This window comes from Diadema antillarum, unplaced genomic scaffold (genome assembly GCF_040938485.1).
Source record: "Diadema antillarum isolate AM-2024a unplaced genomic scaffold, OU_Dant_1.0 scf00000058, whole genome shotgun sequence".
NCBI classification, from domain to species: Eukaryota; Metazoa; Echinodermata; class Echinoidea; order Diadematoida; family Diadematidae; genus Diadema; species Diadema antillarum.
Genome location: NW_027270947.1, coordinates 33883 through 57032, shown reverse-complemented (window position 1 = coordinate 57032; position 23150 = coordinate 33883). Strand labels below are relative to the sequence as shown.

Sequence of the window (23150 nt, the reverse complement as noted above, 5' to 3'; positions counted from 1 at the left end):
GTTACAGAAACAGCATGATATTGCTGCATGCCATTTTTATTTCTTCAAATATGTCGGCGGGAGGGGAGGGGAGTCTACCTGTGGAAGCGGACTAAATGGGAATAAAACAAATTAAAAACTGCTTGCTCTGACCTATGAAAATGTGGTTTGGATGACACTGACAGCCTAACAATATTTACACACCATCGGGCAACTTTTCACACATTACACTACAAAGGGTCCTTTTTCAGATACATTTTGGTATAAACGCACTATATTTGGAGACCAACCTGACCAAATTTCGCCGTCTGAAAGTATTTTTGCAATTCAAAGCTGGTTGGTTAGCATGAAGCATATACCATGTCGAACGTTCTTATTTCCTGCATGTCCTTGACTGAACCTGAACACATAAACCTGCTTTGTCTGAACTTCCTTTACCTGGTTGCCAGCTTTCTTACATACTGTTTCTAAAATATGTTCTTTTGGGTGTTTTTCTTTTTTTCTTATAGTGGAACAAATCTTACATCACCGGAAAGTTTACGAGGCTGGAAAAGGACTAAAACAAGCAAAAAACATACCAAACTTTGGATACCAATTACATCAGGTGATTGTGGTGACAGGTCAAAAGTAAAAAAATAAGTCAAGGATGCCGCAACAAAGGAAATGATGGGTTTAAGAGATTTCTCATGACTCCTAATAACGCCATTAGAGCTAAGGAATGAGCAGCCAAACACACAAATTCTCGGTTGGAAAAGTTCCTATTCTTATTGTTCACTTCACATCAGTTCAGTCTATTTTTCCCTTTAGTAGCGAACTATTATTTCACCTTTTTTTTTTTCTTTAAGATGTTCAAGCCCTGGATATCCTTGAATTGTGGGGTAATGAGTCTAAACTGTATACAAAGAAAACAACAACAGTTTCACATAAAACTAGACAGAGATGTTTCAGAAGGAATCAACGTATCAATTTTCAACTACAGCCATAAAGCTGCTTAGTGCTGGTTGCTACTGGTTAGCAAACAACACTCACTCAGCTACACAATAATTTGTGCGCACCCTATTTGTCTAATATGGGTTATGAGGCAATATACAGTTATTTATGGAGCTCTCTTGTGTCTTTTTAATTTCATTTTCACCTTCTTCTTTTTTTCTTTTAAAAAATATGTCAATATTATCAGATCTCTCTCTCTCTTTCTTCTTCAGGGCATTTTATCACACACCTAAACTGTGCTAGTTCTGAAGGGTGATGAGTTTTAATTTAACCCACAGCTTGTAGAAATCAGGTGTGCCATAGTAAATCAATTGCAAAACATCATACATCATAGTCAATGTGTTAAAGCCCTGCTATCAGACGCTTTTAACATCAGGCCTCTTGTCACCTACAACTTGCAGCTACAGCTTACAGTGTCCAGCACAAAAACTATGACACCTGGATATGAATTCCTGCGACAACCTCTTTGCATTTCCTGCTAAATCTAAATTTTTGTGACATCCTCTTCATATTTCCGTCCGGAAAATCAGCATCAGGCCCCATGTACCATTGCTAACTCATGTTTATATTAACATATGAAACTATTATAGCACTGAGTATTTAAAGGAAACCAAAACCCAAAGAGAAATGTGGAATGAGTCAAAGCAGCAACATTAGTAGAACACATCAGTATGAGGAAAATTGGACAATGGATGCAAAAGTTACGAATTTTTAAAGTTTTGGTGTTGGTACTGCTGGATGAGGAGACTACTTGAGGTTTTGACGTTGTGTGTGGACGATAATATTAAGAAAATATAGAGAATTCCACAAAATTTCACTTTTCTAGCATAATGAAAGAGCACTTCACTACCAGTAACCACTTTCAAAAAGCAGGGGGAATAATTGCTACCCTTCACATATGTCAGTATGAAGTTGATGGAGTGTGCAATTTTCAGGAAAAATGAATTTTTGCGGAATTCCCTTTATATCTTTTCTTTTATATTGATGTCCACACGTGACATCATAACCTCTAGTAGTCTCCTCATCCAGTGGTTCCAACACCTCAAACTTTCACTGATGTGTTCTACTAATGTTGCTGCTTTCACTCAATCCACATTTCTCTTTGGGTTTTGGTTTCCTTGAAATGACTTCACAACAATGACACGAGGGCAATTCAAGACTCCCCAATGCACTGTCTGGACAATGATTATCGTTGAACACCAACAAAGTTGTCTGTAGTTCACATGCTAGAGCCTTAATCTGTTATCACCTGTTGCTAGTCAGCCTTATAAGTGCATGTCTATTCAGCAACTGATGGATGCTAATAAATTGAAATGTGATCATTTGCCCCTCCTGGACCTTCCTTCGCATCACCTACAACAAATGCACCCAACAATTTAGTTATTTCCTTGGCATTCTTGTTACTAGTAACAAGTAACTGGTAAGCACAAAATGAATGGGAAAATAGAAATAAAATAGAATAAAAACAAGAAGCCTTAACTTCTGGTATATAAAAATGTGTGTTTGCTATCCCAGTCAGTCATCAACTAGTTACCAAATGCTACTTTCTTCAAATTTAGTCAAGACAGTCCTCGACTCTGAACTGCCAAAAATTATGTACTTCAACAAAACCTACTTTTGAAATGTTAATGAAATATAGCCACAATCAGCCACACTGCTAATAGGCTTCACTTGCTTTGAGTTGAAATTAATTATGATTACTTTTAATTGTTGCTTTTTTCTTTTTGAGCGAGTTCCTGGCTACTAATACACGGAACCACTTACCTTAATTCACTCTGTAATGAAAGGCAACGTAACAAATGTACATCATGTGCAACAGGAGGTCCATTATGTGCTATGTTTACTCAGCAAGTAGTGCAATCATTCATGAACACGTAGCAAAAGCAATAGCCCACAGTTGTCTGTTGCTTCCGAAGCACTTCCCTATCACAACCCACAAAAGCCAACATGGCACATGGAACCGAGTGCGGTACTCACTACTGGCGACATTCAGAGTGACGCACTGAAATCTAATAAAAACATTGTCGTGATTCACCCATGCATTACCAATTACATTCTATACCTGATTTGCTCATACAGAAGGGACAAAGACGCAAAGAAGAAAACCCAACTTGATGTTGGTTGCAATTTCATTTATTTACTCTCATTCTCCCACCAGAATGTAATGCACCACCCACACCATCTCAAACACCGTCTCACAAACCATCTCACGCACCAAGCAATATAAAGACTATTACCTTTTGCTGTAGAAGTTCGTGTTTTGACCGTCCCCAATTGTGAGTCAGCTAATCCAAATAAGATTGCTTGCGTGTATCAAAACTGTCGCATTTAATGCACTGGGATGTTAGGAAGGGAGCCGAGCTAGGAAATGGCTGCCGATGCAATGAACAGGAAGCATTTTCTACTTCCTACAGCAGGATTTCCTCTCAAGCTTTTTGGGTTCCAGGCAGACACACTAAACACCAATCATTCTGGGTCTCTTATTTTTTTTCATTCTAGCCAGCAATTTTACACAATCAATCACATGACAACCCTTTGTTGTGCACATAATATATACAGGTATGCTACAGCAGATTTTGTTTGCAGGAGAGCGAGAATAACTCGTGGAAAAACTGAAACTGGTGATGCTCTGTCCCTTTCTTTCTTCTGAGCCAATTCATAAGTGGCACAAAACATACTATATGCTGTTGAGAGATCTTGAGAGAAAACGAAAAGTAAGCCGTACAGAATGAAACCAGCAGTGCATTGTGTCTCCCTAAATTTTACTTTGTGATGTCACAAAGAACAATAATATCCAGTAATCATCATAAACCCTTTGTTCTCTTGGCTAAATGCATAACAGCACTGAAAACTGAGAACAATAATAAAACATGATTTATGTCTTCTTTTCTCTCTCTCTCTTTCTCTCCAATATACACAATTAAACCTGATTTACTGACCACATGAAAGTTCCCCTCTGAAGAAACGGGTAGTTCAGAACCTGTGTATAAATAGCATTCACGTACCTTTCACAACCAGCAACAATGGATTTGGTTTCTGCTGACTGACTGTAAAGGGTGTATGACAACCAACAACCATTCAATCCTTCAAAATATATCAGTCAGCCTGACTTTCTTCAATTTCAGATTTTTTTTTCTTCTCTCAAGTACGAAAAGGCTCAAAGCAAAAAGCCCTTCTTGGGGCTATCACCCCAGTGGCCCTTATCAGCACCATTTACTCCCAATGGCACTTTTCAGAGCTGGCAAACAAAATGGCTTTTTTCAGGGCTAGCAAACTCACTTACCATGTTCAGGGTTCACAACCCCAATGGTCCTTTTCTGGGCTAGCAAACTGTATCGGTCCTTTTCAGAGCTAGTAAACCCAATGGCTTTTTTTCAGGGCTAGCACACTCAATGGCCATTATCAAGGCTAGTAAACTTAATGGTCCTTTTCAGGGCTAGCAAATCCAATTACCATTTTCAGGGTTCACAACCCCAATGGTCCTTTTCTGGGCTAGCAAACTGTATCGGTCCTTTTCAGAGCTAGTAAACCCACTGGCTTTTTTCAGGGCTAGCACACTCAATGGCCATTATCAAGGCTAGTAAACTTAATGGTCCTTTTCAGGGCTAGCAAATCCAATGACCCTTCTTGCAGTTAGCAAATCTAATGGCCCTGTTCAGGGCATAAACTCAATGGCCCTTTTCAGGACAAATAAACCCAATGATTCTTTTCAGGCGAAGCAAATCCAAAGGCCCTATTTAGGGATAGCAAACCAAATGGCATTTTAAGGGCTAGCAAATCCAATGGCCCTGTTCAGGGCATAAACTCAATGGGCCTACTTGGGAAAAATTAACCCAATGATTCTTTTCAGGGGAAGCAAATTCAGAGGCCCTATTTAGGGATAGCAATACCAATGGCTTTTTTTAGGGCTTGCACACTCAATGACCATTTTCAGGGCTAGTAAACTCAATGGTACATTTCAGGGCTAGCAAATCCAATAGCCCTGTTCAGGGTTGGCAAACTCAATGGTCCTTTTCAGGGATGGCAACCCTATGGTCTTTTTCAGGGCTAGTACACTCAATGGCCATTTTCAGGACTAGTAGACTCCTTTACAGGCCTAGCAAATTTAATGGCTCTGTTCAGGGCTTAAACTCAATGGGCCTTTTCAGGGCAAATAAATCTGATGGTCCTTTTCTGGGCTACCAAACTGTATCGGTCCTTTTTAGAGCTAGTAAACCTAATGGCTTTTTCAGGGCTAGCACACTCAATGGCCATTTTCAGGGCTAGCAAACTCAATGGTCCTATTCACGGCCAGCAAATCCAATAACCCTTCTTGGGGTTAGCAAATCCAATGGTCCTGTTTATGGCATAAACTCAATGGGCCTTTTCAGGACAAATAAACCCAATGATCCTTTTCAGGGCGAGCAAATCCAAAGGCCTTATTTAGGGGTAGCAAACCCAATGACTTTTTTTTTCAGGGCTTGCACACTCAATGGCCATTTTCAGGGCTAGTAAATCCAATGGCCCTGTTCAGGCTGGCAAATTCAATTGTCCTTTTCAGGGATAGCAAACTCTACTATCTTTTTCAGGGCTAGCACACTCAATGGCCATTTCCAGGACTAGTAAACTCAAAGGTCCTTCACAGGGCTAGCAAATCCAATGGCCCTGTTCAGGGCTTAAACTCAATGGGCCTTTTCAGGACAAATAAAGCCAATGGTAATTTTTAGGGCTAGCAAATCCAAAGGCCCTATTTAAGGCTAGCAAACCCAATGGCCTTTTCAGGGCTGGCACATTCAATGGCCATTTTCAGGGCTAGCAAACTCAATGGTCCTTCTCAGGGCTAGCAAATGCAATGCCCCTTTTCAGAGCTAGCAAACTTAGAGGGCTGGCATATCTAAAGGCCCTTTCAGGCTAGCAAACTCAATAGTCCTTTTCAGGGCTAGCAAATCTAATGGTGCTTTCAGGGCTAGCAAACCCAATGGCTCTTTCCTGGGCTAGCAAATTCAATGGCCCTTTTCAAGGCTAGGAAACTCAATTCCCCTTTTCAAGGCTAGGAAATCCCATGGCCCTTTTCAGGGCTGGCACACCCTATGGCTCTTTTCAGGGTTTACATCACTCTGAGTGACAAACATCTCACACTGTAGCATCCAGAATGCATGAAAGCCAAAACATAGTTCTCAGAAGGGCTCAAAATTCATCTTTACCATCTGGAATTTGCTTGCAATACATCATAGGTGTGTACCAAGAAACATACTTGGCTGACACGACTTGACAGGATGATGAGTGGAATTTTCATCAACAGGCATATGACTTTTATTCCTCCAGTTGTGCTGAGTAGGTAGAATTTATGTTATGATCAATTGTTCCCTAGCAATCACATTTCCAACAAGCTGTATACAATGCACCCTAGCACCGCAGGTCGGTGGATGCTGCTTTGGCCCTATTTGTCAATTATCAATAATTGATTACAAAATTCACAAAGCAACCACAACCAGGTATGCTCTGAAGTAGTACTTCCGGCAAACCTTTTTGGTTAGTATTTCATATTTTTGTCATCTCTCAACTGAAATTATGTTATTCTGGCATTCTTTGACACATTTCATAAGTGTACATTCTAGAGCAAAAAATGACAGTTCTGCAGGCATACTGATAACTCTGTCTTCCTTTTAATCCAACCTAGCAAATTCTCATACAGTGTATGTTGCACAAAAAAAAAAGAATCAATATCTTAATATGATGCAACACACACATACGCATACATACACACACATACGCATACATACACAAACAAAATGAAATGAAAGTGAAAGTGAAAAAAAGCAAATGATGAACTCAAAGTCCTTTCATGCATGTAAATGACTTTGTACCAATGGACTATTGAGGCGCCCAAGTAATCATGTGGGACATTGGAAATATTGATTACAACTGAACATCTGCAGCATGGCGACTGTCAAGAACGGCCACCTATCTATAACATCCACATTTTTTTTTTCCTCCGAGTGGTCACTCTAGAGAAGTTTGACTGTATATATACTCACATACACATACACACAGATATATCTCTTCAATATCTATAAATGTTTGTAAGTGTCAAAGTGCTTTGACACTGGGCCTACAGAGAAACATACAGACCAAAGACTACACGAGAGATAGCTGAACACAGATAATGAGTCTGTATACCAAACATAACCTCACATGCCAAGATTGATATAAGGTGACCCAGAACCTGACACATTCATGTCTCTGATCCTGACGAAGGCCATGAGATGTTGAAAACTTGATGATTAGAGGGAGCATTAGAGAGCAAGGTCCATCTTAGACTTAATTTCTCCAACATATAAACTTAATAATGAGACACTACACACATTCAGATTGGGAATAATTTCTTGTGCTTCTTAGAAATATGAATAAATAAATAGATACATCAATGATTATTCATATATCTTTGCAAGTAAGTTTGTTTTTCAGCTAAAAAAAGGATGCTCTGCATTCAGTCGTTCATTTCGTTTCTCTTTTCTGGTGGTGCTATCAGCTGCGACTTGATGCAGATAAAAGAAAATAAGGCATTTCTCAACCACAAACTCTGCATCCTACACGATTACAATGATGGAACCCCGGTCACTTCACTCACCACTTAAATGGACATCTAAAAAAAACAAGAAAGACATAAACGAATGCCAACCTTGGCCAAGTGGCTCTCTTCACACTCGGTGAAAGGAATCTTTGTCGGCGCGAAACAATTTAAGATCCTTCAGTGTGCAGATGACACAGCACTACTTTTAGATGGTACAAATGTTAGTTTCAGCAAAGCACTACATATTTTGGATTCAATCGGAAAATGTAGTGGGCTGAAGATCAATATGCAAAAGACAAATGCAGTTTGGATTGGTGCACTGAAGGGCAATGATGACTTAGAAACAGAAAGACAAGTGCATTTTGTGTGAGATGACTTTTTTCAATATCTTGGTACAGATTTTAACCTTGTAATTGACAAAATACGGGATTATAATCATGATAGAATTTTTGATAAAGTAAAATGATTTCTTGGACTAAACGAAATATCATGGTTTCGGGAAGAGTACCAGTTGTGTAAATGGCTCTCTTCTGTGCTCAGAACATATTCTGTTACTTGACATCAACACTCTACACGTACCGCAGCTATGAAACAAAAATTGTCTTCACAGCAACTCCGCCACAAGCCAAGCTTTATCTATGCTGCTAGTCACCAAGAGCAAGATCTGCATGCTGTCTCGATACCTAGAATAATAACAAAAAATCAAAGTAAAAGCCAGTGACAGACATCAAATCATTATGAGTATCACATCAAGTGAAGTAAATGCATGAGGGAAATCAAGCCTTACTCTGACATGCCATGCAGTATTATTGACATATTCACTGGTCACTAGTTTGTTAGTATGATACTTATTGTTTGGCCAAAATTACAGAACACACTGTTAACTCTTTATGTGCCACGTTCGCCCGTCCGACTCAGTCGACGGCGTGCCAACTCCGCATATTCTGCTCAACAAACAAAGCCGCCAAAACCGATCGATAAATCACTAATCACCGCTAATCCCACGGCACAATGAAAGCGTCTCTCGTGCTTTTGTTCCTCTCATATACAGCTTGTATTCTATGTGGTGATTGACTATCAAGCGGCGTTCCCAACTAGATTTGCTTGTACATTCTAAGTTTTTGTCACGGTTTTACGAGCAAAAGTCATGCCTTTACAGTAATGTAGCAACTGTTCATTCAAAAGAAAAATTGAAAATAGATTCGTCATAAAATTCATATCGAAACAAAGCTTGACATTCCTCTCTATGTTTGCCTACTAGTATGCCCATCTTAACAGAAATTTGTAGGAGTTATACAAATTGGAAAAACTGAAATCTTTCTCAGAGCATGACTACCTTCCTGTCTCAGAATAACGTGGCACACAGGGGGTTTCCACCATGGCACATAGAGAGTTAAGTCCAATATATTTTTCTTTGTGTGTATTAGCTATCCAAACTACTAAGACAGTCATTATTACGGCTCTCCAGGATTTTTTTTTTTTTTTTTCGATGGTTGAAAGAGAGTCCTAAGAGGCTGACTAGATCACACTTTTATTAGCGTCATGTTTGTAAATCATTAATTACGCATAGCATTCGAGATGCAAGATTGCACGCTTCTGCAGGGACGAGGTGGTTCTCATATCGAAACCATACAGGCAGAGATGATGGTACCGTGAGCTGTACTGTGTCTGTGCCTAATTATAGAGTCGGTGAAATTTACATCACGATTGTGACATCATTGCTGCTTGGTTGGCAATATATGGGACAGTGGAAGGGTGGGGGAAGAGGGGGATATGGAAAGAAACTTTGACCCCTAATCATCACAACAATGCATGCAGTTTGGTAATATGTCCTTATCGGGGACAAAGATGACATATAGTTGGCAACTACCAATTTGTTCTGTGTGTATGTGTGTGTGTGTGTGTGTGTGTGTGTGTGTGTGTGTGTGTTGGCAGAAATGAACATTGAACCCCTTAAAATCTGTCATGATGATGCCATGGTAATCGTGCAAGATTACCAGAACTTGTTTAGACTGTGCATTGTGAGTCATTGAAATGGCACCATGCTCCTCTTACAGAGGGACTGTAATCTACAGAGAACTTTGACCTTGTGATAACTGCCTTCATAATTGCAGAAATAGGGTTCCATGGATGGAACAATGGAAGGGAAATAACAGACAATACAACATTTTGTGAAAGTCAAACACATTAAAAACAAACAAATATGTAATGAAAATATGGACCAACAGCTGATGATGAATTCCATCATTACGTTCAAATCAAGACTTCTTTCTCTCTCTTTGATTTAATGATTCTTCAAAATGCTCTCAATAAAATTGCACCAAAGCTGGTTCAGTGGTAATAGTAGATGAAAGAAGTGACTAGAAATAAATGCTGACAGGTCTGATTATGACATCATTTCATATTTCATTATGAGAAACACTCAAAAAGAGACACATAATGCACTTATATAAGTAAATACCATCTGTATACATAATTATCAGTGTGTTTGTGTGTGTGTGTGTGTGTACATATGAAAGTGATACTAATAACTGAACTTTATGAATGCTAGATTAGCAAGTTTCTTTATTTAGAAATGTAGTTCTGCCTTGTCCGTTTCTCTAGGATGTCATGTTTGCAATAGCTTTGAGCTACCATTAATCTGTTCCTGAAAACAAGGCTAACAACTTATTACAGCATAATACTCAGATGGGGTAAGTCATCAGTAATAATTACACAATATGCAACAATATGTACATTATAGATTGAAAATCGTTATGATTTGCCCAGTCAACAATATCCTTTTTTTTTTTAACTCGTGCCTTGTAAGTTCATCTTTGTTCATGATACAGTTCTAGCCTCAGTCAATATGCTCATCCACTCTGGCTCTACTACTGTAAAAGTGGAAATTTTCGCGGTGTTGAAATTTTCGCGCATTTCGCGCAACCAGAAACTAGCGCGAAAATAAAAGCCCGCAAATATTTTTGCTTGCCATATGTTCCTGTGCGTGACGTCTTGATTCCGCGGAATTAAAAACACGCGAAACTCTTCTGACCCGACCAAGCGCGAAAAATTAGTCGCACGAAAATATCCACTTTTACAGTAACCCTCGTAGTTTACAAGCAAAAAAAAGTCTGCCACATGGTTACCATGGTAATGCTGTAGTGGCTGGCTCAATGCCTCACATGGCATCAGTTATACATCCTGGAGTACAACCATTAAAAAAAAAAAATATATATATATATGTATGTAGCCCAGATGGCTACTAGCACATATGATAAAGAATAGAATAGAAGAAGATAGAAAGTTAAAGAAAACAGAAGCATTACAGTTGTTTTCCAAGTCACCCGGTGATGTCAATATGAATCAGTCTTTTCCCCTTCTTGGAGTTTATGAAACCCTTTATTTTGCTTCCAGCTAGACTTCCTTTTTTTGTCAATTTTCCTCTCCCAAGAAAAGTTATTGGTCCTAGGAATTTATGAGTTTGACATTGGCTATTTTCCCCGCTAGTGGTCAGTTCCCTGCACTCTCTGTCCCCAAAGCCCCAGTCCAAATTATGGGAATGACGTGTTTTTGCCCTCTGATCCCTAAAACATGAATGACCCTCGCTGGGCTAGAAGGTCTTTCTCCAGCCAGAACTTCTCCTTTATTTTGATGTACTTTAGTGCAGTAGGTCAGACAGGAATTCCAAAGACAAATTCATGGACAACAACCCAGAAAAATGATGACGATGACGTTGGACGTCATAAGGACACTAGCATTCATTTGTTTTATGATTTTATTATCCAAGAAACAATAAGTCTTGACCAGTAGTTACAGAGAACAAGGAAATACAGAAACCAAAAGACAGTGGGCGAGTTAATCAGAAACTGAGATGAATCAGAGAAAACGGAGTTCCACAGAAACGAATGGGAGGAGCTAATGTGAGATCTGACCAATAAGAAATTAATTTCCATTGAAGAGCACACCCCAAAATAAGATTTAGCCAATGAAATACTTTTAGGGAAAGGATGCCAATAGTAAATTTGTTATAAAAGACCAAGTTTGAGCAAATAGAGGAAAGTTAGAATTGCAAGCACGATGGGAGCGGCTTCACACTATTTAGTGAAGCACAGGCTGCAGAGTATTCTGGAACTTTGAAGAACTTTGAATAGTTGGAGACCACATCTGAGATAGAGTTAGGAGATCCCCTTCCTTATCCATCATGTTCCCCTCCATAAACTGAACTCTATCAACGCTGCGAATGTGACGAGGATCTTGGTTGAACTGCCCAAGAGTTAACGAGTTACGCGAGTAACTGGTGGACAACGACAAGTTGAGAAACTATATACCACGACAAGACAGAACTTTGGTTTACACCAATCTGGGGTGTAATGAACTCCAAATAGTCGACTGGTACGTGTTATCAGAGATGTTGAAGCGTCCTGTCAGATTGCCACAACGTGGACGGCAGTGGTGACGAACTGTTTAAGGAAGCAGTGAAAGCAGACCGGTTAACGGACGCCCCAGCCCTTGGACGAGCTCGATCGACATGCAGGCGAGAACCTCATCCCGCGACCATGCCGACGTCGAGATAAGTGGCCACACCCATTAACATCATTATATCCCTATTAACAAAACCCCTCCCCTTCCCTTAAGAAGTGTTAAAGAAGTAAAGGTCTCCACAGGTGTAGAAGAGTTAAGCGATGTGATGTGTTCAATTGTGTAATAAGAAAAGGAATTTGTTTGTAATCAGTATCTATGTTTCAGACCTACGAGGAGGCAGGTCGGTGAATAAATATGTTGTTAGCAGCATTGGTGTTATCCCTGTAAATTTTATCCCTTCTCCCGCATTTTATATTCACTGTTGTTGTAAAGCAATAATTAGTCTCCTTCTGACTTTTGGAAATTTGTCGATGATTGGTGTCTATGTGATTAGCTAACCCCCGACCAGTACAGAGAGAAGCTAACAGACCAGACCAAAATTTATCCGCCTCTGTACAACATTGGTCGCCCCCTTGAGACGAAAAGGGGTGTGGGGGTTGCATGTATATATATATATATATATATATATATATATATATATATATAGGTTAGTTTTGAAATCCGTCCGACCAGGAGCAGACGTATACCCTTGTGTATGTTCTGCTTCAGAAACGGATTTTTAATCTATCACATCGCATCCTGGTCGCTGATGAAGAATGCGATGACTAACCTGTTTGGTGTCTTGTTTCTAAATCATGCGCTTTCCTCGCCAGGATAAAGCGTTTTAATGCCATTTTAGGTTTTAATCTCATATATACATATACATAAATATGTATAGATATATATATAGAGAGAGAGTGAGAATAAGAAAATACAGCAATATTAGTAGAACACATCAGTGAAGATTGAGAAAGATTGAGGAAAATTGACAACCCATTCATTCAAAAGTTAACAATTTTCAAAGTTTCAGTGCTACCATCACTGGATGAGAAGACTACAGTGTTTTGTAATGTCACACAAGGATAATTATAAAAAGAAAATGTACAGAGAATTCCACTAATTTCATATTTGATGAAAAGTGCACATTCCCTCCTCTTGAAACTGACAAACATTCAGGGGATTTTTCCCTGTTTTCTGAAAGATGAAGTCAGATGCTTTGTCATTATGCTAGAAACATGAAAATATCTTGAATTCTCTTCTTCTGGTCTATTTACTTTATCACTGTCCATATATGACATTATGAAATGTTGCATAGTCATCTCATCTAGCAATGGTGGCACCAATACTCAAAACTTTTGAACAGAGTGTCCGATTTTCCTCAAACTTTGCTGATATCTTTTACTAATATTGCTGCATTCACGCAACCCACATATATTTGGGTTTCATTCCTTTTCATCACAAACACACAAACATACAAATATGGAACATGTTTAAAGGGGAGAGAAGAATTGAAAAGACCTAATTTGATACATTACACATTACCACATTGTAAGTGTACATGTCTGTCATTATATATATGTCAGAGATCATTTTGCCCTCCCCAAGGGAAACAAACAGATCTGGCCTTACCTTCAGGTTGGCAAAGAAACTTCTCTGATGACTTTCAGTAGCCCAGTCTTTTTAACTGCTGATCAGGCACCGTACAAGCTCTGTCAATACAAGTGTGCAAACATCATAAATTGTAGCCTGTGTGTTTTTGCAAACATACATCCAAACACACACACACACACACACACACACACACACACACATACATACATACACACAGATACTATTTGAGTATCTATATATGTGGGCTTTCTAATACTACGGTAGAGCTACACACAGTGATAGGTTTATCGCAATTGGAGTCTACTTGCCGGCAGGCCGTGACGTGTTAGCTCCCACTCTCCTGAAGGTCATTCCCTTAATGGTATCCATAGATCAAGGATATGATCATAATTAAACATTCACATGTGCTGAATCCACACAGCACAATAAAGCATGTACTGTAAAGTATGGCAGTAACAAGATTGCCAACTTCTCACACATGCATGAGACCAATGACTTTCAGTTTCACAGCAGCTGTATGATAATTTTTACTTCTTTGTTGGTGGGGGGTGGGTGGCTGGGATCTACAGTGCAGAAACAAATGTGAGATTTCCTGGTTATAGACTCACAATTACTACTATACTGTTCATAAGAAAATGATGGATACACAGCTAAAAAGAAATCATAATGATCCCATTCTACATGTAAATTTGAAACATATATTGCATGTTATAATTCACATACCAAAAAGAAATCTGGCTAATCATACGAGCATGCACCCGCATTTAAAAATGTTTTAAAAAATCAGCATACATCACTTCTCACACTTTTACCTTTTTCTTTAGATATATAGGTAGAATGTGGAATTATACACCTAATGGGTGAGTTCGTTCTTGCCACAATACTTGGCTCCAGTCCAAACAGGCTGTAAGCTGGGCATCTGATCAGTGCACAGCAATCTGTGACAACAAAAGTGCAAACAACAAAACAGCAAACAATCAACTATTTAGGACAAAAAGGTGCACAGATTTACAGCGTAGTTAAATGCATTGCAGACAGACTCTTTGATGTACACAAACTAGATATAAATGAAAGATCTACCATCGCCGGCTCCATAAAGATCCGCCAGTCTACTTGTATGTGTCTGAAGTATTGCTGCCTTGATGCAATGCACAGAAGCTGTGGCAACAAAACTTGATGAGCAGTTATGAAAACGCTTGTCGAAAATTTGCCACTCCAGTGTCCTTGCTTTTTCAGTGCTATCCAGGAAGTGTCTGTTTTCTCTGCGTGCTGCTCATTTGAGCATCCCCGAGTGCATAAGAGCTGGCTCGAGGCTCCAATTGGCTCTCCTTCCACTGAAGGAATAATAATAAAAAAAAATCAACAAATTAACTGCACAAAAATGTATGTGTGAGCAGTCATGCATCGCTGCTCACAGGGAGCATATTACAGGAAATGGTGTGCACGATGCATGCCTCAAAGTGAATAAATGGCTACAAGAACATCTAGCATGTTTGCTACCTTTATAATACAGAGCTCTATACAGAAATAATCCACGGAAGTACAGCCTTGGCTGCATGCCACTTATAGGAAGTGTGCACCGTGGACTTTGTCACCCTCGATAATAATCAACATTATCTCTTGTGGGTGGGTTGCTGCTCAGACATATAATTATACTCCACTCATTTATTCCTGTTCCTGAATGCAGTAAGGATTTGCCTCATTGCCCTGCAACGAATATGAATATGAGCCCTTCTCTCACACAACCCCCCCCCCCCCCCCCCCCCATACACTGAGGTTCTTTCTGGAACTAAATTGTGTTTGCACTTCCTGGTGGTTTCCTATGGTGAGCATGAGGCGACTGCAGGACGGACAACCAGTTGGGTATAATATCCGCAAACAAGATGTTATCTTACAAAGAAAGTTTGTCAAAACATATATCAGCGAGCAGTGAGGCCACACAGTTATAAATGTTTAGATATTGGCAAGGAAAATGAAACACTTTCCAACATTGTCTCATACTTTGGGAGAGATCTCCTACTAAAGACAGCCATCTTGGTCACATTCCTAGTGATTTTACTCAATCAGAACTTTGCATCTGTCTAAAGGGGCTGTACAGTACTGGTTGAGGGGAGGACTCAGGTTTATAACATTCCTAAGTGAGATAATGAGAAACCTCTTATGAAATCTGAAAGAGCATGTAATTTTAAGAAGGATTCGACGTTTATTTGTTGAAAATTGGTTTTCAAATGGCTGAGATATTAAAAAAAAGCGATAATAACAAAAGGCGACAGGCCACGCCTTTTATTGGGATCTCTTTGTTTAACCTTGTGTTTGGATATCTCAGTCATTTCAAAACCGGTTTTCGTCACATATTAAGTTTTGATTCCCCTTGGAATTGTATGCTCTTTGACATCTCATAGAGTAGTTTCTGAATATCTCGCAAAACATTAAAAGCTAAATCCTCACCTCAACCAGAACTGTATAGTCCCTATAATTTCTTGCTGGTAACATTTTCTCTGTGCATGATCTGGAGATATATCCCAGAAACAAAATTCTAAACATTCCCCCAGAGCAGGCCAAACAATCTACAAAGCATGAAGGAAAGACATATATAATTTTTGTGCTTTGCTCACAAATTATCTTCCTGCTGCACTTTCTATTGCCAAGCTATGAGAAGTGGTGGTATAAAGGACAAAACTAAAGCAGGCCTTGGACTTAAAGTGCATCAACATATCTTCATTAAGGCATGCATCTTTGCAAAGCTGTGAAAGAACATAACATCTATACCTTTCTTTAGCTATACACACACACACACATACACACAACACACACACACACACACATAAGTTATTTATATACACACATACAATGTATCTGCATAGTGTATACTGGTCTGTCCACTAAAACAAGCTGGACAGACAAAGAAAAACAAAACTTTACAAATTTCTACTTGTTTGTATCAATATACTACCCACACTCAATGTCACCCTAGAGAGAGTTGATAAATGGCAGCTCATGACGTTCATGCAAATATTTGCAGTCGCCCATTCCAAACTTATATATCCCTCAAAAAGACAAGCTCCCATGCCTTGCACTTTACAATGCACTGTCACTGCACTACAGAGGGCGCTGTTGCAGAAATCACTTCATGCACACACACACACACACACACACACACACACACAAAATCGTTTCACTTTCATACTTGTTTCCCTGGGTTGTTGAATGGCCTAGGAAGGGTGGCACTTTGTGTAAATCACAGAATCATTTCACTCTGTTGTCACTCATCAAGAATTAATGTTTCACTTTCATGCAAGTTCCCCCGGATAATTGAATAGCCTGGGAAGGATGGCATTTCTTGTAACCACATAATCATTCCACTCTGACACCAGTTAGATTAGGAATTAATGAACATACATTTAGCAGTTCAATACAAATTGTTCAAAAAGGGCAACATAGAGCAAAAGTTGACATCCTGGCTAGAGGAAATGCTTGCAGGCAACTAATGATATGTACAGTATCTTTTCCACCAAAGTGTGGCTGGTAATATGTAATTTATCATATATCAGTTCATATGTACTCACCAGATTGCATTGGACAGTCCTAGTCAAGGTTAGACAATTCTGACAAAGCCTGAACACTTTCTGACATTTTCCTTTTCACTCTTAAACACTCAATGCTCAAAAGACACAGAAGTATAACCCTATTGTACAAGAATAATTGTACTACTTAACTTTTACACACCATATACAGTTGGAGACGTGAATATAAGAACGACCCAAGTCCAATTTTTGGCCAAATTCAGTTTGACATGGGAAATTGTAGCTTATGCATGGACTCATCTTATGTATAAATGATAAATCCTAATTACCCCTGGAAGTGCCTGAAATGAATGAGTTAAATCTTATATGAATGTAAGAATGAAGGACTTGGGTCATTCTTACATTCATATTATAGCGCCCTCTCTCATCCTTCTCTCATCTCTATAGCAGAATATCATGTGGATTCAAAGAACGACCCAAGCCCATCACACAAAATGGCCTCTCCACATTTAATGTAAATGTTAATTGTCATAATGAAATATGTTCTAATTTGTATCACAATGTTGCCTTCCCATCAGAGTTAAATAGAATATTATTGGACAAATAAAAAAGATATGAAGTTTTTTAAAGTTTACTCGAAATGGTCTTCCATGGACTTGGGTCGTTCTTATATTCAGATACTCAGTTGTATAGGATGTTACAGTTAGAAAATTGTTGTGATATCATAATTTCATACCAGGTACCTTTGATTCTTCAATCATAGACATACAAGATAGAAAGACTAGATAACTACATGTATGTAAGAAAGATTACAACATGGCCGGCGGAACCGGGGGCTCGAGCCCCCACACTTTTTGTGAACCATACAAAGGAATACATACGGTGTCATCACTTTGGGCCCCCCACTTTTTAACTCGGAAGTACGTAAGTGGCACTAAAAACAAATAGATCGAGATTTTGAAGTGTGATCGCAGTAAGATTATGTTTTTCCGCTGAAGATCCATTTTTGGGTTTGTTTTTTTTTTGTGTGTGTTGGCAGCTGAAGAAACCCGGAAGTGGAAGGAGAAAGATGAGTTGAAGACCTTTTTTTCTTTTTTTTGCTCGGCAGCTCATCAAACCTAGAGGTGGCCCCCACTATTTGAAAACGCTCCGCTGGCCTTGTACATATAACTAGGTAAAAATACAATTGAAAACCTAGCCACTGACCAGACACTGGATCGGAAAAGTTGGTTCATTGGTACCATTTACAAATATTACAAAAAAAAGAAATAAATAAAAACAAATAAACAAATCCTGTTTTCAAAGATCCACACTGCAGTGTATTAATTTTTATACATTTTGCAAGTTGACCGATGTGAATGAAATAAACAAACCATAAAAATATAGCCTTATGTAACACAACTGCTGTGTACATTGTATCTAAGGTAGGAAACTGCTAAAATTTCCTCATGGAAAGATATAATACTTCATTCTCACTTTCTCAGTAGGTGTCAATCACAAATTCAAACATTCACAATAGCACAACATTGTCTTACTAGTCCCAATCTGAGAGATACTGCGCTCAAGAAATATATACCCCAATTAAGATTTATATTTTGTAGAGCTTGGTGCAGGTTTAAATCCAATTGTATAGAATAGATTCCTGACACAAAAAGAACTGTTTTGAGTCACTACATGACCGAATGTGTTTGATTGGTGCATTGATATTAACGATCAATGGGATCCGTATGGTAGGCTAAATACAGCATACAGTAGTTTGTCCTGCAGCTGTACAGGCCACTATGAAACCACTAGCTGTCACAACAGGAGAGATAAACACTAGTCAGAGTATGAATAACATGATCACATGACAGCCATCCATTTGTTTTGTTATCCCACAGGACTGACAATAGTGACATGCTGGGATGTACATTCTCCAAAAGGCAAAAATGCAAGAATTAGAAATATCAATTTCTGGCGCAATCGCTAGAATAACTGTATGCTTTCTTTATACCTCCAGAAGCTGAGCCACCAATAACTTCGTGATGTGATGTGTATAGATTTGTGACACGAGAAAGCTGCATGCATACAAAAATTGAGTTTGTCATGCACACAGAAGGCATACAGTCTGCACTGTGCCTGCCCTCAGTGCCCTGCCCGTCTGAAATCTGTAGTTTGTATGATGTGAATTCTGACGGGATTATGCGGTAACCTCCAACAAGAATGACTCTATGCAGGGGTAAACTCACTAAGTCCCTAGCCCTTGCCTTGCACAGCCATTCTTTGAACACACAGTTCTCCCTTCCCACAATACACTCCTCAATGTGCATTTGACCAATAGGGGCTTAGAAGGGGGTCTACTCATAAAATATGAATGTTAGTGTACCCCAGCATATAGCATAGGCTACAATTGTGTCATGACTGCCAACACAAAAGTGATACCCTACAGTGTGGGTATTTTAATACTAATACAACAAACCACGCATTACAATGCTAGTGTAAGACAGCTATTAAGTTGACATTCTTTGACAGTTTTTCTTTGGTTTAATTGTAAACATTCTACCAGTTTTGGTTCGGTAAAAGTTCAGTTTGTATCTGTCTTCATACATAAGGTTGTAATCCATTGGCTTTATACCTCTCATCACTTTCGTTCCTTTTCTATTCATATGTGTCAATTCATTCCATCTCCACATCTGACTCTTGATATGTTCAACATTCTGTCTCGTTGCCTTCTTCTTCCCACTTTCACTTTCATTGCCATTGGTAGTTTCGGTGAATTAGGTTCTCTACATTTAATTTTTAGTTTGGCCTCCTCCATTCCAACTCTGTTTACCTCTTGTCAGCATTGATGGTTCTCGTACTTGTAGCTTATTTGTTAATACAACAATGCAAATGTAGGGGGCTAGGGCCTATGCTATGTAAGTTCATGCTCATGCAAATTATGTTCATTGTGGTTAACAATCCTGAGGGCAAGCATCCCAAAATAAAATCGGTGCACCTCAGGCTCAGGACTTCAACTTAGTCTGCAAGACTTGTTCTCCATATCTTACCTGTGTCAAGCATCATGAAGCAATCAGAATAGCAGAATGCATTCGATGTACATTCCACATAGATTATTGGTCTATCTAGTATAGTACTACTACTACAGTACTAGTAGTACATGTACATTGTAGTAGTAGGGCTTTACCCAGGGAGGTGGGAAGATCCACCTCCCTGCTTTACCTCAGGCCTCACCACGTCGTTACTACGCGCGTCGTTATCTGCTCCCCACCGGCCACCCACCTCCCTGATTACTCTGAATAATACCGAAATCAGTGAAAATAAGATAGATATTTACCTGGAGAAGCTACGGAAACAACATCGCAACATCAACAGCCCTGGAAAAGGAGAAACGCATCTACGGGGCCGGGGGTAGTGGCTTCAGCTCCGTACTGGCTGTGATGTACGGTGGTATGGAATCCGAATGCATATAGAGCAGAGCACGTGTCAACTTCGTACATGTTGTGAATGAGGAACCGCTGTAAACAAAGTGTTGTGAGCACGCGGAAAATTGGTGTAGCCTTTGACGAAAGAACTCAGGGACTACAATATTCCATGAAAATAATGTTCTCCACAGGATTACTCTCTGAGATATTTTCGTATAATTTTCAATAACATTATCATATGTATTTATTATCCCGTTGATATTATAATACCTCAAAATTGCACAATAAAGGAAATTTCTACCATTCAATGAGGAACATAATTTTTTAGCGCTATCTTTAGAGGCTATATACTCATGAAAACATCACCTTTGATCCGCACTTCTCCTCTTCCTCCGGTAAAAAAGAAAAACAAAAACAAAAACAAGAAACAAAACAACACAAAGCAAAATCTTGAAATGGGATTTGACCCCACTGATCTCTAAAGTGAGTAAGCCCTCGCTTGTAAGGACGAAAATTGCCATGAACAAGATGAAGAAGAAGATGAAGAAGAAAAAGCATGACAAAAACATCACATGCCAATGGAGAAAAGGCATACACAAACAAAGGACGATGTTTATGACGCCGCAAATTTTCATGAGCCATTCTTTCTCAATCTGTATCTATTATACTACGTAGTATACAGACAGAGAAAGTAGGGCCCTATATTGATTGTATTAAGTCTTCATCGTAACAAACCATGTTTATACCACTTATAAATATACCTGTTAATATAAGGCGTTCAAGTTTATGAACGTTAATTCATTGTTCTATACAGTTCGGTACTTATTAACTCGTGCAAGCATCAGTAGGTCGCGATGTCAGGCAAGATTCCCAGTTGTCAGGATAAAAACTAAAACTGATCTTCTACAAGTACCAGATGAGTCTTAGAGAATAGGGGGAATTGTGACTGTGTTCTTTGAATTTATCATGTCTTTTAAAAAGAAAAAAAAACAACAACTTTAGGCCTACATTGGGGGGGGGGTGGGAGGATGGGGGCATTTCTTCTTTCTTTCATGACCACTTGTGTCGCTGGCTATTATTGATCTGACATTCTGTGACACATTATACTCGTAATTTGTTTCATCTTACGAAATTTGAAGAAGATGAAGAAGACGACCACGAGAAAGTAGAAAAAAAGAAGATGAAGGAGAATAACTTAGACAGAGGATTTGAGGAGGAAAGTATAGTAAACTGAGTAAAATCATGTTGCAACTATTTAAATCATACTCATTAATACACAAGTTAGTAGATGAGCATAAATATTTATGTGCAATAAACATATATACAAAGCATGTAAATAAGGTACTAATAGTAGATAATTTTCCAGTCAATTTGACAGAAATAATTGAATGCATGAAGGCTGGAAATGGATGGGGCAACAGAAGAGTGGTGTGAATTGGTTTTTGTTTGTTTGTTTGTTTGTTTATTTCAAAGAAATGTAAATCAAAATCAATACAAATAACCTCGATAGGATTAACCTCCCACCTCGCCCCAACACGTACTCCCGTTTCGTTAGAGTTATGATTGAGAATCACCCTCCCCTGTTCTGTCGTTTTGCTGAGATGCTGGTATCATTTTGGGAATAATTTGAGTGGTAATAATGAGAAAATCATTTAACATTACAGCACTCAATTTTGTTTGGTGCTTTTTTCTTGCAACTTAAATATATTACCAACGGATTATCGTATTGTTTTTTTTATTTTAAAACAAAAAACCTGAAACTATTCCATCAAAAGTGTGCATAAGATCGAAAGAAAATTTTTGTGTATACGACCATGAAGTCAGCTAGCGTTTCTTGCCACTCCTTTACATTTAAAAAAAAAATAAGAAAGAAGTGGTTGACATCTTCAGCAGCACAAATCCAAGGAAGGCTGATGCTCTCCTTCTTGTAAAAACAGGTTACAATAATAAAACTATATAGGCACGAAGAACATCAGAGGTTTTTCTAAATTGCTTATACATTCGTCAAACCAAACTATTAAAGGTAACATTAAGATCAGGGAGGTGAGACTCACCTCCCTGATTTGATTGACTTTTGCGTTTGAATATAATTTCCCTCCCATAGTAGGGTCTGGGAGGGGTTAATAAACTTTTTATGGATATTGTGTCCACTATTCAAATTCATGATTAATGTTTCCGTCTAGATGTTTTCATTGCAACTGATTGACAAAATTTTCCTACATCGACGTAATGAAAATATCTCGAAGGAAGAATTTAATGAATTTGAATAATTATACGCAGTACCCGCTGCATGCTATAGGATTAGAACCAATACTTGCTGTTGGGCGGAAGCTCGGTGGTCTAGTGAAGATGACGCCTGTCTGGAGCTCAGGAGGTTCGAATCTTGCTCGAGTATGTACGCCCCTGATTTTTTTTATCATGGCTACTACTAAAACACTGATCAATTCAGTGCTTATTTACGTCGATGTATAGGGCAATTTGTCAATAAGTTGCATAGTGTTCACTATTTCCAATTTTGAAACCCCTCCATAAAAATTCTTTTTTTTTTTTTAAGAACAGTGTATTTCTCTGTAGTTTGACTTCATTCTCAAGCGTGATTTTTCACAGCCAACAACTTTACGTGATTGAAAGTCATGCATCTGTCACATGAGGAACCAAAGACACAATGTTCAGGAGAGTTGTAGAGCGCCCTCCCTCCTGTGTTCA

General features: G+C 38.8%; 1 protein-coding gene across 3 annotated transcripts in view; it reads right to left on the bottom strand.

Annotated features, from left to right (window-relative positions):
- Positions 1–14442, bottom strand: part of LOC139715970 (uncharacterized) — a 39633-nt gene extending 25191 nt beyond the window's left edge. Inside the window, exons 1-2 of one of the 3 annotated variants that reach the window (XM_071627518.1) lie at positions 14329–14442; positions 13535–13614 (exon numbers count right to left, since the gene is read on the bottom strand). The gene's annotated coding sequence lies outside the window, so the exon portion shown is untranslated. Of the gene's footprint in view, positions 1–3206; positions 4062–8101; positions 8928–13534; positions 13615–14328 lie in introns of those variants that run through there. The other 2 variants (XM_071627519.1, XM_071627520.1) reach the window with 2 other exon arrangements.
- Positions 14443–23150: the final 8708 nt, after the last annotated feature.